Consider the following 13,239-nt stretch of genomic DNA (forward strand, 5'->3'; position numbering starts at 1 on the left):
ATTTGTTCAGTTACGCAGTGCTTCATATTTTTGGTACGTCAGCACCACAGTATCATAAGTATCAGACCTTGAAAAATATTGTGTGAGAAACCAGAGGAGGAAATGTTTGTCCAGCCAGGATTCTGCAAATTTTGGATTCTAATAATATAGCATTTTCTTTTTCATATTATTACAACTTTACTATCAGAATTCCCTTTTTTCAACAAGGATACTCCATCCTACCAAATAAAGGAAGCTAGCCAACATTCTTCTTAAACACCTTTTATTGTTGCACTAATTTCTTTAATACTTTCATGAGGAAAACAAAATGAAAATACCCTGCATAATAAACCACAAAAATCCAGGCAGGGGCTTTTCACAGAATATTTAAACATCAGCAAGTAACCTTTGAGATTTGTAAGCTATACTTTAACCATGAAGCATACAAACATGACATGTAAAACAATGCTAGTTAAGGTCAGTTATCTGAAGTAAAGTACTAAGCTCTAACTAGATGCTTTTCAGAGTAGCTGGAAATATCAAGGCTTTAGGAATAATGATAAACATTCCTTTAATGAAAATGAGTAGATACCAGATACAAAAAAAAGTTTTGAAAATGTTTAGTTTTTTCTCATGCTATTCACATTAAAAACACAATGCTTTAAAAAAGAAAAACCTGCCTAAAAATGTCCCGTTACATAAAAGTTAAAAGAATTGAAGTATATGTAAGTTTTGTCTCAATCTATATAAGTAAACATTCATTCATAGAACTTTTGTATTAAGAATATAACACTTTAATGTGTTCTATTAAGTGAAATTTCCAGAGCATTTCAGTTAATGGGAGTCAACATTCTGGGAAGTCCTATCGGTTCTCTAGCACTTAGTGCTTCGCAGCACTGTCACAAATACCAGTGCATATTGGATTGTCCTACATATAACAGAATAATCTGGATCTTGTACAGATAAACTATTCAAATGGTCTTAAATAGAGACAGGTAGGGTGATGAAGTGACAAATCTAAAATGCACATATATATTTATTCTCACAAAAACATTTATTGTAGTATTTGTGTGAGTAAAGGTATGGGTATAATAAGTTCAGTATATTGTGCAGATTTTTGTTGATCCAGCTCACCCTGAAACATCCTTTGCGGCAAAAACATGTACCAAAATGCAATTAATTTACACTGAGCAATGTAGCATTGGTTTTATCAAGACATACAATAACATCAAAATATGTTTTCAAATCCAATTTACATTTATAACGTCCAGAAAGTTTAAGCAAAGAGTGGACTCAAAAATACAGTAGTCTAACATTTAGGCATCTTAGCATACAGCTGTCTTTCGGTTTACTGTCAGCAAATAAAATTATAATAATCATCTTTTATATCAAGTCAATTCTTCTTCAAGTAAGTATCAATACAATAGCCACATGCCATTTCCTATTGTGTTTTATGTTATATATTGTATTATATATTATATTTTAAGTTTTGGGTTTATGTAATCATTCTTTGTGAACACATTGTTCATCTCGACTTTTCTGAGTAATGGGATTCAAAATCCATTGTTTTGGGTAATATAGAAGTATTATCATTTCTTAAGTGAAACTGAACCTAATATGAGGCTAATCTCTCTGCTTTTCTGGCTAAGAGAGATACATCTGGAATCTGAAGTTACAGGTAGGTTTTTTGTCGGTGATATTTCAAAGTAGAGGCAGGCATTGATTGGCCATCATTGCGGACCAACCCACTACAGATGATTCCAACAATTGGGACATTGGAGTTGGAGGCTACCACATCTTCTCCTGGCCATAACTTCAGTCAGAGAGATTTGATTAAAGGTTTTCACTGTAAAAGCTAAAATGAATCCACCATACACTTTCAGCCCAGCACCAAAGAATTCAGTGACTTGTATGTTATTTGATCAGGCAAATGTTTACCAAAACATAACCATAAGATGCAAATCTCATAGAGAAAAGTGCTCCAAATAGATGCACTGTATGAATGTGTGTGTGGATGGGTAAATTGCGCATCAAGTAGAAATCAAGACTAGAAAATGATTTCTAAATACAGACCATTTATCATAACAATATACCAATGCATTGTTCATAGTTATTTTCTGCTGCCCCATGTGACCCCAATAATCATAATACCATTTCATCTCAGCCCACCAATAGACCTTACTCCAAACAGACATCTAGTTGGCTTCAAACTATAAAAATAACACAAATTAAGGGGCTACTCTGCAGAAACTCCAACACAAAGTGGATACAATGAAGACAGTATTATAGTCACAAGAAACCTAAACTCAATTGACATGTCTAGGTCATATTGCTGAAGCCTCATAGTTTTACAGTTTCAGCTGTACGTTATGATTTTTAACGACCAAAAGCTCTTTCTATATATATATATATATATATGGCATGTGAGTACTGTGTTAAGCTTATAAAAGCCCACGGCAGTAACAAATCTTTTTTTCTTCCAGTCAAAGTCTTTTTTAAGTTCTGAACTCCTGGATCTAGTCAATAGGCAAGGAATGATCGACAAAGAGGCATACAGCTATTGAATGTTATTGCATTATACATAATTACCTGGGTTTTTGTCAGTGGCTTTATAATTTTTATTCCTACAAAGCTGAGAGTATTATTCTATTTTTCCCACTTGCCATAATTTAAAATATTTGTATTGTTTTCATAATAATTCTGTTTAGTTGGCAAGTGTGTGTTGGCACAGTTTTAGTCACTCTTTTAATAAACATGACTTTACTCCTACAACCACATCAGAAGCTGTAGCATACACAAGCTGAAACCAGCAGCCTTCTGGGTATGAGTGTAGATTCAGACATGATGAGGAAATGTTCACCCTCTTTCCAGAATCAAGTGCTATCCATGTCCATGTATCTTTAAACTGTTCATATTACATGATTTAATGTCTTGCTATTTTTTTCCTAAAGCATCACAATAGCAGAGAGTTCAGGTTATGTCACAACATGGAACAAACAATTGCAGCACTGAATCTAACTTGAATAAGAACAACACTGACGTTCAATGCCCTTGTATGGCCAACTTTTGACTTGTTCCTCTTCAGTCATTTTTTGAAAACTCCCCTGCCTCCCAGCGTAGGGCCATGGCACTCTTGCGTCTTCCTCCTGTGAAGACTTCTGGAAACTGGGGAAAAAACAACTGATTATTTACCAAGTTACAAGGTTTACATGGTTTTGGGGGGCAAATTAAGACAGGGTGCACCCATCAGATGAATGCAGATTTAAATAATAAATACATGTATTGCATTTATTTCTTTAGGTCGATACATTTTAGGCATATGAGATTTCGAACAAGAAAGTGTTGGAGATTAAACTTACTCTGTGATCACAGGATAAAGCAGACCGATCCATCCTGTAAGCTGTTTTCATTGGTGAGGATGGAGAGGACTTGCACTTCACTGGTACATCAGCTAAAACAGTCAAACATCATCATTAGCTTAAATCTATTGACACACAGGTAAAAGTAGAAATAGAATTCTCTGGTCAGTGTTTTGCTGACATACCCGAAGTGTCAAATGCCAAAGTGTCCATGTGATTTGACAAAATTCTTTCTGTATTCAACCTGTCTTTGCCATACAGGTCAGATCTCTCTTTCTTCAGATCGTCCTCCCTCTGCTTGACCAACTTAATCTCTTCATCCACAAATGATGTTGTACTTCTTGAACGCAGCTTGAAAAAGGGGTTGTTCAGGAACGTTTTTTCCTGAGGATGTTCATAGGCTTTGTTGAGAGAGAAGTCTGAGGCACTTCGAATAATCAGATTGGTTGTCTCTAGGATGATGAGGTTTGATCTGTTGTCCTCAGAACGCCACTCACCAGGCCGAGGTCCCACATTGTCTTTGCTGTATCTGGGGCTTGGGGTAAAATCATTGCTGGGGTCGAGTATGATAACATTATTTGCAGATACTTCATGTTTCAACGGTTCCTTAGTAGGTGAGGAAGTGATGATGAAGGATGGTGTAAGTGGAGTGCTAATGGATCTGGGCATACTTCGTGATGGAGCACAATCAGTTGATTTGCCCATCCTGGAGAGACCCCTTTCTCTCCTGAAGTTTTCCTCCCTCTCCATTGATATACGAATCTCCCTTTCAATTGGTGTCTCTGGGTCATCGTAAGTAGACCTGTAACTGGAATCATCCAGGCCGGAGTCCTCTGAGCAAGGGCTGAATTGGGTGTGAGGATAATCCCCAACCAGATTCAAGCTCTCAAGATCATGTGTTTTCTTCTGAGTTCTTTCAATGTTGCGTACTGGAGTGTACATGAAGCTGTGGCTGCCATGGAAGCTGGGCTGCTTGGCTGTAGGTATAACAATCTGGTTTTTGGTGTGCTCCTCCATTTCCCGCCACTGTTTACGTGCCAGTTGGAAGTCCACATGCTCTGTGCTAACATTCTCACTCTTAGTCTCCTGTATCACACAGAAGTCTTTTGGTAGCTTCTTGTTTTGATCAGCATTAATGGGCTCCTGATGGGTGTTGTGGTTGTGAATGGCATCTCTGCCATTTTCACTCTCACCTTCAGAGATTTTGGACAGACTTTGTGTGCCTAAAGGGTTATATTTCATCTCTTGTGTAGACGCAGGAAATGGAATTATATCGTCAGGTTGTTCAAGAACTTCATCCACTTCTGGATCCTCAAAACAGGCCTCTTCCATGTTGTCTTGTTCTTCAAAGTCTGTCACATCAACTTTTTGCACAAAGAGCTCCTGGGCACTCAGCTGAAGACCGTCCAAATATGAGTCATCATCTTCTTTATTAATAGAAGAGGAGAATATTGATCTCCATTTGTCATCTGTGTCACTATCAGAGGAAGCCACTGCAATTTCAACTCTCAAACATTCATCCATTTCATCAGGGTCAAGGTCATGTTGGCAGGATTCATTAGACATATCTGACATTGCCTCTTCTCTAATGCAGTGCTCCAATATTGACTCCTCTGTAGTGGGTGGATCCATAAGGATTTCATGGGCCACGGGGTCTTCTTCAGTGTTCACTGTTAGATTTTGAAAGCAATCATTTTTCTGTTGAAAGTCATTATCATCAGCCTCTGGCTCTGGCTCAGTGTATAACTCTAGCTCTTGGTCTTGCTCTGGCTCGGGGTGTGATTCTAGGTCAGGATCTAACTCAGGGTATTGCCCTACTACAAGGTTTTCCTCAGGTTCAGAATATTGCTCCACTTCAAGGTGGTCCTCAGGTTCAGAATAATGCCACACTTCAAGGTTGTCCTCAGGTTCAGAATATTGCCCCACTTCCAGGTTGGTGTCAGATTCAGGGTCTAGCTCTTTCTCAGGATATGTCTCAGGTTCAGGGTCTAATTCTTTCTCAGGGTATTGCTCAGGTTCAGGGTCTAGCTCTTTCTCACGGTATTGCTCAGGTTCAGGTTCTGGCTCTTTCTCATGATATTGCTCTGGTTTAGGGTCCTGCTCTGGATGCTGCTGCGACTCAGGGACCTGTTCATGCTCAGGATTTTTTTCTTGCTCAGGATCTTCTTCTTGCTCAGGGTCTTGTTCTGGCGTATCCTGTCTCTTACGATGGGCCTCATTCTCATAAACACTGTCAGCACTGGAGGGTGTGTCAGACACAGATGAAGTGATTGACTCATTTCTGTTGAGTTCTTCATGCCCGGATTCTGATATCAACATTTCCTTTTGATCTAGACAAGGCATTTCAGCGCAAATGTTGGTCTCAGATTTGTCAGATTTGTCAGTGTCAATTCTTCCAGGTGGTAAGTCAGTTAATAATGTGCCAAGTATCGCCTTTTCCCCTGGGGAATCTGATGAGTTTCTCTCTAAACAAACTTCATCATCTGTACTGAAATCCTTCCCCTGTTCAGGGGAATCAGCCACAGCGACCTCAATTTCACAGTCTATTGGCTGCTCTGATTGTTCAGTGGTTTCCATGGAGACAGAGAAGGAGTTGCAATTCTTAGTTGTGCTGCAACCTTCGTTTAGTTCTTTTCCATCTGCCTCTCTGTCCATCAAGGAAGCTTTCTGAAAAAAGAGAGAAAAAGGAAAGAGACATTCATTTTCTGAGTGGGAGCAAGGGAATGGTTTCTGTATCATTGTCAACTGTTGGGCACTTCTCTACATATTAATCAATGTAGTGTTTTCATTGTATTCTTACTTCATCCTGGTATTATTTGCAATATACTTAAGTCTGTTTTTCTCTTGTATTTATGTGTTTACCTAATGACAAAGCAGGTCTTTACATTTGCCGAATCCGAATCAGCACCATACAAATTAAATAGACTTGAAATTATCATGAGAAGAGTTCGAAGCTGATGATGTTTACTAAGCCACAGAATGATGGATTGTTTTTCAATATTGCACTCTATGAAACCAAGCAAATTGCAGAATTTAGTCCATCATACCTTGATACATTTACATGAATTAAGAATACAGTGAATCCAATAATACTGTTGTGGTTTATATGATTTGTTAGAGAGAAGGTACTTTTTGTTGACATGTCTTTGTCCCCACAAAACTCATTAGAGTGGTCATCATCTTTATTGTCATCATTAACACCACAGACAGTAATGGTTTACTAACAGTCCTGGATGTTATTGTGGCTTTACAGCCAATGTGATTGTGGCACACTGTCTAGAACAATTCCTGAAGTGCAATAAGCACACTTGAGATGTCCAAGGATGGCACTTGAATGTTCTGTACAAATCTGTGGAGGGATGGGCTGTGACAACAGTAGTAGTGTGTGTGTGTGTGTGTGTGTGTGTGTGTGTGTGTGTGTGTGTGTGTGTGTGTGTGTGTATGTGTGTGTGTGTGTGTGTGTGTGATTGGTGTTTCTATGTTGTTTGTAATTGCTGTTTTTTGTGCTGAGTGAATGTGTCCCTAATTAGGTTACGTGGAGAAAGAAATAAAGAAAGCACATTAAAATCAGCTGAATCAGATGGCATTACACAGTATCAGCTCTTATGTAAGACTGCAGGTCTGCCTCCCACACACTGGTAAAGTGTCCCTGCAAGATGATTAGCTGAGCCCCACAATTTCTGCAACACACACACACAGCCATTATTGAATAAATTCATACAAGATACACTCTATAAAATGTTCCTTCTGAAACTGGTGCAGTCGATCTGTGTGGCCTTGCATCATCTCAGTAGGAAAGAGGAGGAGAGAAATAGAAACACACTGAGTCTTTTTTGCTCCTGGATGGCAAAGTCTGAAATTTCTAAATTGAACATTTATAACATTTTATCTATTGCACTTTGGGAGTATTGAAAGTAGTAAATTATTTCACATTTGGTGCTTTCGTGAGTATTTGAGGCAGCAGGGAGATGCAGGAAGAATGTGTCAAAATAAACCACTGTGTTAGATTTAGCATGTGTATTTAAACTTCTAGAAAATGGAGCTCTGGGACAGTCTCCTCACTGTAGATGGTGTTTCTTATTTTATAGTTATTAGGAGATGTTGCTAGTATGCAGATCCAAATAGAAGACCATTTAGAGTGGATTGGTTGATTCCTTTGCTTCAGTTTTTGAGCAGAGTGTCAACTAAGCAGTGAAAATAAAGTATTCTCAGAAGAGTCAGTTGTGAAGCAAGTGATCTCTTGAAGAAGCCACAAAAAAATCGGGAAATGATCAATTTGAAATGTTTAAATGACATCATGACAACGCCATTATGAAATGGCATAATGACGATATAAAGTTAGCTTTGCCTGGTACGGGTGCATACAGTGCATGTAGGGTATGCTTCATATCATCATCTTATGTTTTCACTGTATATATGTAGATTATGTGGTTGATTCAAATTAACAATATTTCTGCCCTGAACAATGAACCGTATATGGCCGACATCACCATAAGTCATGATTTCTTATGGAGTCATCACAAAACATGGTTATGACATCTAAGAAAGTCAACATCTCAATCAATCAATCAAATTTTATTGGTATAGCCCATATTCACAAATCACAATTCGTCTCTTGGGCTTTAACATGGTGAGATATCCTCTGTCCTTAACCCTCAGCAAGAGTAAGGAAAAACTACTAAAAACCCTTTTAACAGGGTAGAAATACGTAGAAACCTCAGACAGAACCACTTGTGAGGGATCCCTCTCCCAGGATGGACAGAAGTGCAATAGATGTCAAGTGTAGGAAAACATCATCAAGATTAAAGTTTTTAGCAGAATTGATGAGGGTAAACATTTTGAAGGATAACTTCAATACTATATGTCAAGCTGACATCCAGATCGGATCTACTATAGTCCAGTCATTGTCCACTGCCGCTTATTAGGATCCATCATCAACTGCCGACCTCGGTCGTGGTCCACCACCATTATATGATGCCAACGCGAAACAGGATCCGCCATTGCCACTACGATCAGTCCGCACGATATAGATTCCGCCATATTGGATCAACCATTGCGACAACATCTAACATTACAATGTAATTCTGAATGCAGTCAATCAGTATTTGCTCAAAGACCACATACAAGTATAATTTCAAAGGTTAAATACTGTGTCTGCAGCATCATCCTCATCACAACCACACTTGTATGATGCTGTAGTTACTCTGAGCAGATTTTGACTCACAACATGTAATATTCAAGTTTATAATCAGTGTTTTCTGAGACACACAATTATTTAACAAGTCTTTCAATTATGTAACATATTTTTACCTGTGAATTAATTAGTGAGGGACCATGACTGTGCAACTCTTGAGTAAATACAGAGTATTGGTATTTGCGTCACTGATGCATACACTGAAAGGCAGAATGCTTTGATTGAATCCACATCCCATTGCAGCTGAGGTCACATGTTGATGTGTGTCACGCCAGCAGCTGGACAGGCTCTTTTCACTTCAAAGCTCAAAGTATTTAACAGGATACTCACGGCTGCTGACTCCAAACATCAAATGCTGGTCCACTGTCCACCAAATTTCTAATCCTTTTGCATTTCTCTTTCTAGACATCGCTCTTTAGAACAGATACAGTAGGCATATTCCTGACATCAAGCCCGCTCCTGCATAATGTGACTCAACCAGAGACTGACCTCAGAGTTTGAGCTGCACTGGTTATTATGAGGATGCTCAAATCTCTCATCAATCAATGTGATCATCTTAGTGTGTGAACAAGCAGGGTGCAAAGGAATTAACAGTGTGAAATGTACTGCTTCATGAATGAATAATCTACTAATTATGACACCATACATTCACTTTATTCTACACACATATTTATGTCCACAAGTTTAACAGCAATGATGAAATAATACTCAGCATGCCAACGGTCTTTGTTTATGGTGTTCACAAATGTATTTTGGTTGATAAGAAAATCACTGTATTCATTCTGTAAACTTTCTTCCAGCTGCTGTTTAGGAAAGTTCTTGCTAAAATTATGAAGTGACTGTTTGTTTAAACCAATTTGTTATTCAGACATTTGTTTAATTTTCATCTACAACGATTCAGCAGCACTCCCTGCAGCAGTGGACGTGTTTAATAACGCTCACACACATACAATCACACTCCTACAAGGAAACGTGTATGCGACAGACTAAGCGCCATGGTAACCATCAACAGGCCTGACACTTGGCACTGCTCAGCTGAGGCCTTGTTCACCTCCCCCTCACCATCTCGTCAGCAGACTCTTGAATGTGATGTGAAAGAAGAGCTCCGTTAAAGTTGCATGTGGTGGTAACAGTTTGGCAGACTGAAGCTTTGCAGCTATGATGCTGTTTAGACCTGCGTCGATTTCAGGTGATCTGATCACACATGGACAGCTCTAAGCTGCAAGATTAATTAATTATTCGAGGACAGATTTGAGATCTGATTATTTAGACCACATTGGGAGGCGATCTACGACACGTGTGGGCCACATTGAAGGACATTCTACTCAGGTGACCTGCTACAGCTTCAAAATACTTTGACACATTTGTTCATTGTAAAGCTTCTCACATAGCAATGATTCACTCAGCCCCTCTTGGCTCACTATCCCTCTCAAACCAACACAAACACATGGATAGAGACAATCTGTTTAGTCAGACTGGCTGCACTCTTTTAAAGAAAAGGTTCTAGTTAGAACTAAAAGTGTTTCTCCGCTGTGGTGCCATAGGGGAACCTTTTTAGGTTCTGCAAAGAACCTTTTACTTATTGCATCTTCATAGAACCAATTCTCAACTAGTTCTATTGGGTTCAAGGGTTTGTTGAAAAGTTTGTTCAAAATATACAATTGTATTTTTCAGAACACTAAAACTCGTTATTTTGAGATCTACCTGCCTAAACAAAATTCTTGCTCCTCAGGAAAAACCCATCAAGTTTTTCCCTTAGAAATTCAAAAACACATAAGTGATGAAATGAAATTGATTTGAACAAATGGAGCGACGCCTGCGAGCTACTTCAGGCAGCCAACTCGAGTGGCGCTGCTCCAATCATGGGACATAAATCATGTGACATACCTCACTCTCAACAACCATCTATAATACACACCCACCTTATCAGATGGTCTATTTAACCAGAGAAAATTTTCCCATCATCCCCGTTGCTCGCACTGCTCTTGCAGTATTGCTACCAGTTGCTTCATCCCCTCCACCACCCCAGCATCCACATGTAAGCTCCAACTGGGGGTTACAAGTATTTGCTCATCCCTCCCATCATTCCTGTGTAATCATATGGGCGAGTGATTAAGTTGCAGCCTAGACGCCAAACTCTAAACCCGTTCTACTGCTGCAATAAACGTTTGAACGTGAGTTATCTGACTGAAATGAAATTGAAAAAGAACTTCAGTCCAGTGTTTTATTTTTAAGAGTAACACCATAGAACAACACCATTTGGTCTTTGTGAGCAGAAATTATTTACATGTTAATTTTCACATAAAAAATAGGAAAGTGAGATCTGGTCACAGGAGACACACGTGTAGACACAGTCTACTATCAGGTGTGAAGTTACATAGTTAAAGTACGTAAATGCTTTTGCAGCCAAATCCAATACAATTGAAGTAAATGGTAAATGGTAACCACTTCTTCAACCGGAAAAAAACAACAGATAGAAAAAATTAAATGCCTCGATACTGCTCCTGTGGTGTCATCCGAGTGTCTAATCCAAAATGCTGTTCTCCTCCTCCAGAGGTTTGAAATAGTGGTCACCATTTACTTGGGATAGGATTGAATTTGGCTGCGACTCTGTTTACCCCTGAATCACCATAAGGGTTTTGTGTGACTCAGTAGTCAACCACCCCTCAATGGGCATAGTGGTTAGTAGATAATGAGTTAATTTTCATTTTTTGGTGAACAATCCCTTTAACTATGTTCTTGAAAGTTTTTTTGACATTACTTGCTTTGCAGCAACATGTGAAATGATATGCATATGTGCCGAGGTGATAGAAATTCTCAACCATACAAAAGTCACAATAAACTTGTGTTGATGAAACAGCAAATCTTGAAATAAAAACATAATTATTGATTTACATCTACAGTTAGTCCTGACAGTTGTTGAGGGTTGAGGCTTTAGCCAGGATTATCTTACTCAAACTGCAGAATTTTTTTGACTGCGACCATTATGATTAGAAATGACAATAGAATCTACGGCACATACTCTTTCTCTGGAAATCTTATATTTGTGAGGTTAAAATGGTGAATAAATGAAGATTCTATTTTCTTATTTTATGTTTCCAAAAATAATTAATAATACTAAATACAATATAATCATAATCCAAACCAATACAGTTTCAATGTCAGATTATGAGTTTCTCCAGTCACTTAATTGCACTTAATGTCTTTTTGTGTTTCATTGCATTGGTAAATTATGGCTTAAAGATGATTTTAATATTCCATGAATCTTTCTCTGTTTCACTGTTCTTTGTCATATCTTTTCACCAATAAAAATATAAAATGTAATGTAATGTAACCATTATCAGCTTCCATACTGACAAAGCTTTATTTCACGATTCTCTAATATTGTTTTTATTCTTTTATAGCAGTTTTGTGAGGGGGAAAAAAATGCTTGCAGTGCAATGGTGAACATTCTCTTCAGGCAGCAGGTTATAAATCCACCTTTTTAGAAATCTAGCCTTAGAGCTTTATTGGAGTGTTGAAATTATCCCTAACCCAAAATGTTTGCCCAATTAAAAAGTTATGTTGTAGTGGTAAGTTTTGAAAATGTCTTTCATCCAGTTATTACATAACCAGTACTGATTTCGACTGTGCAATTGATTATTTCTCTCTACCAGAGAACTCTATTGATGTCCAAAAAACGAATTAATTAAAAAGACATCACTGAGCTAAACTGTTGTACTGGCTGTTGTGTTCCTTCATTACCATTAACATGCACATGTTACTGTAGTTTGACTTGACTTAATCACACTACAACCAGCTGCCCCAAATATAACATGAGTAATCCATCTCTAAAAATAGTCCCCGATGACTTCCTCCGGTTTGAGTAATGCTTGTTTTAGGAAATGTTGGACTTTTTAAGAAATAGAACTATAATCCTCTTTTTGTCTTAAGTAGGAAAACAGCTGGTTTGGGACTGAGAGCCACAAGGTAGAGACGCCACAAGCTATAGACACACATTGTTGGTCACGGTGTTTTCATAGAAGTTTCTGATACAAAAAATATTTGAAATGGCATACCGCATGTACCACCTTTAAAGAGCGAGAGACAGAAGTAGATTTAGATTTAGTTTCTGTTATGCACAGTATATATTGTTGAAAAATACTAATTTTGCTTGTACATTAAATTCCTCTTTAACCTACGATGGTAGTTCATCCAACAAACCGTAGAGCTATAAGTCTTACCTACCATAATCATGTAGTAGATCATCCACACTGAAATCATATCCAGAGAACAGCTTCCAAATAACAGACAGAAGCTAACCACACAGATACTGCTATCCGTATTCTGATGCTTTGATGGAATGATGTAGTGCTTTTGTGTGGAGAGTTGTGTTAGATACACACACACACAAACACGCACACACACACACACACACACACACACACACACACACACACACACACACACACACACACGAGTATTGGCAGAACTGTCATTAAGATGAGCCTGAGTGGAGATGGGGCTCCCTGAGGCTGTTTTCTAATGGCAGACACACACTGTGCGTCAATCCCGAACAAAAGTCTAATGATGAGGGTCATAACTAGATCCAATTGAAAAAAAGAGTAACACTGTCTTGAAACTTTACAACTATAACATAATGACATTTTTACACCCAAGCAAGTTGGGAAAAACTGTTTAAAGAGGATGCTGACCACCAAACAAAGA

Source organism: Pleuronectes platessa, chromosome 20 (genome assembly GCF_947347685.1).
Source record: "Pleuronectes platessa chromosome 20, fPlePla1.1, whole genome shotgun sequence".
In the NCBI taxonomy this organism is placed as follows: domain Eukaryota; kingdom Metazoa; phylum Chordata; class Actinopteri; order Pleuronectiformes; family Pleuronectidae; genus Pleuronectes; species Pleuronectes platessa.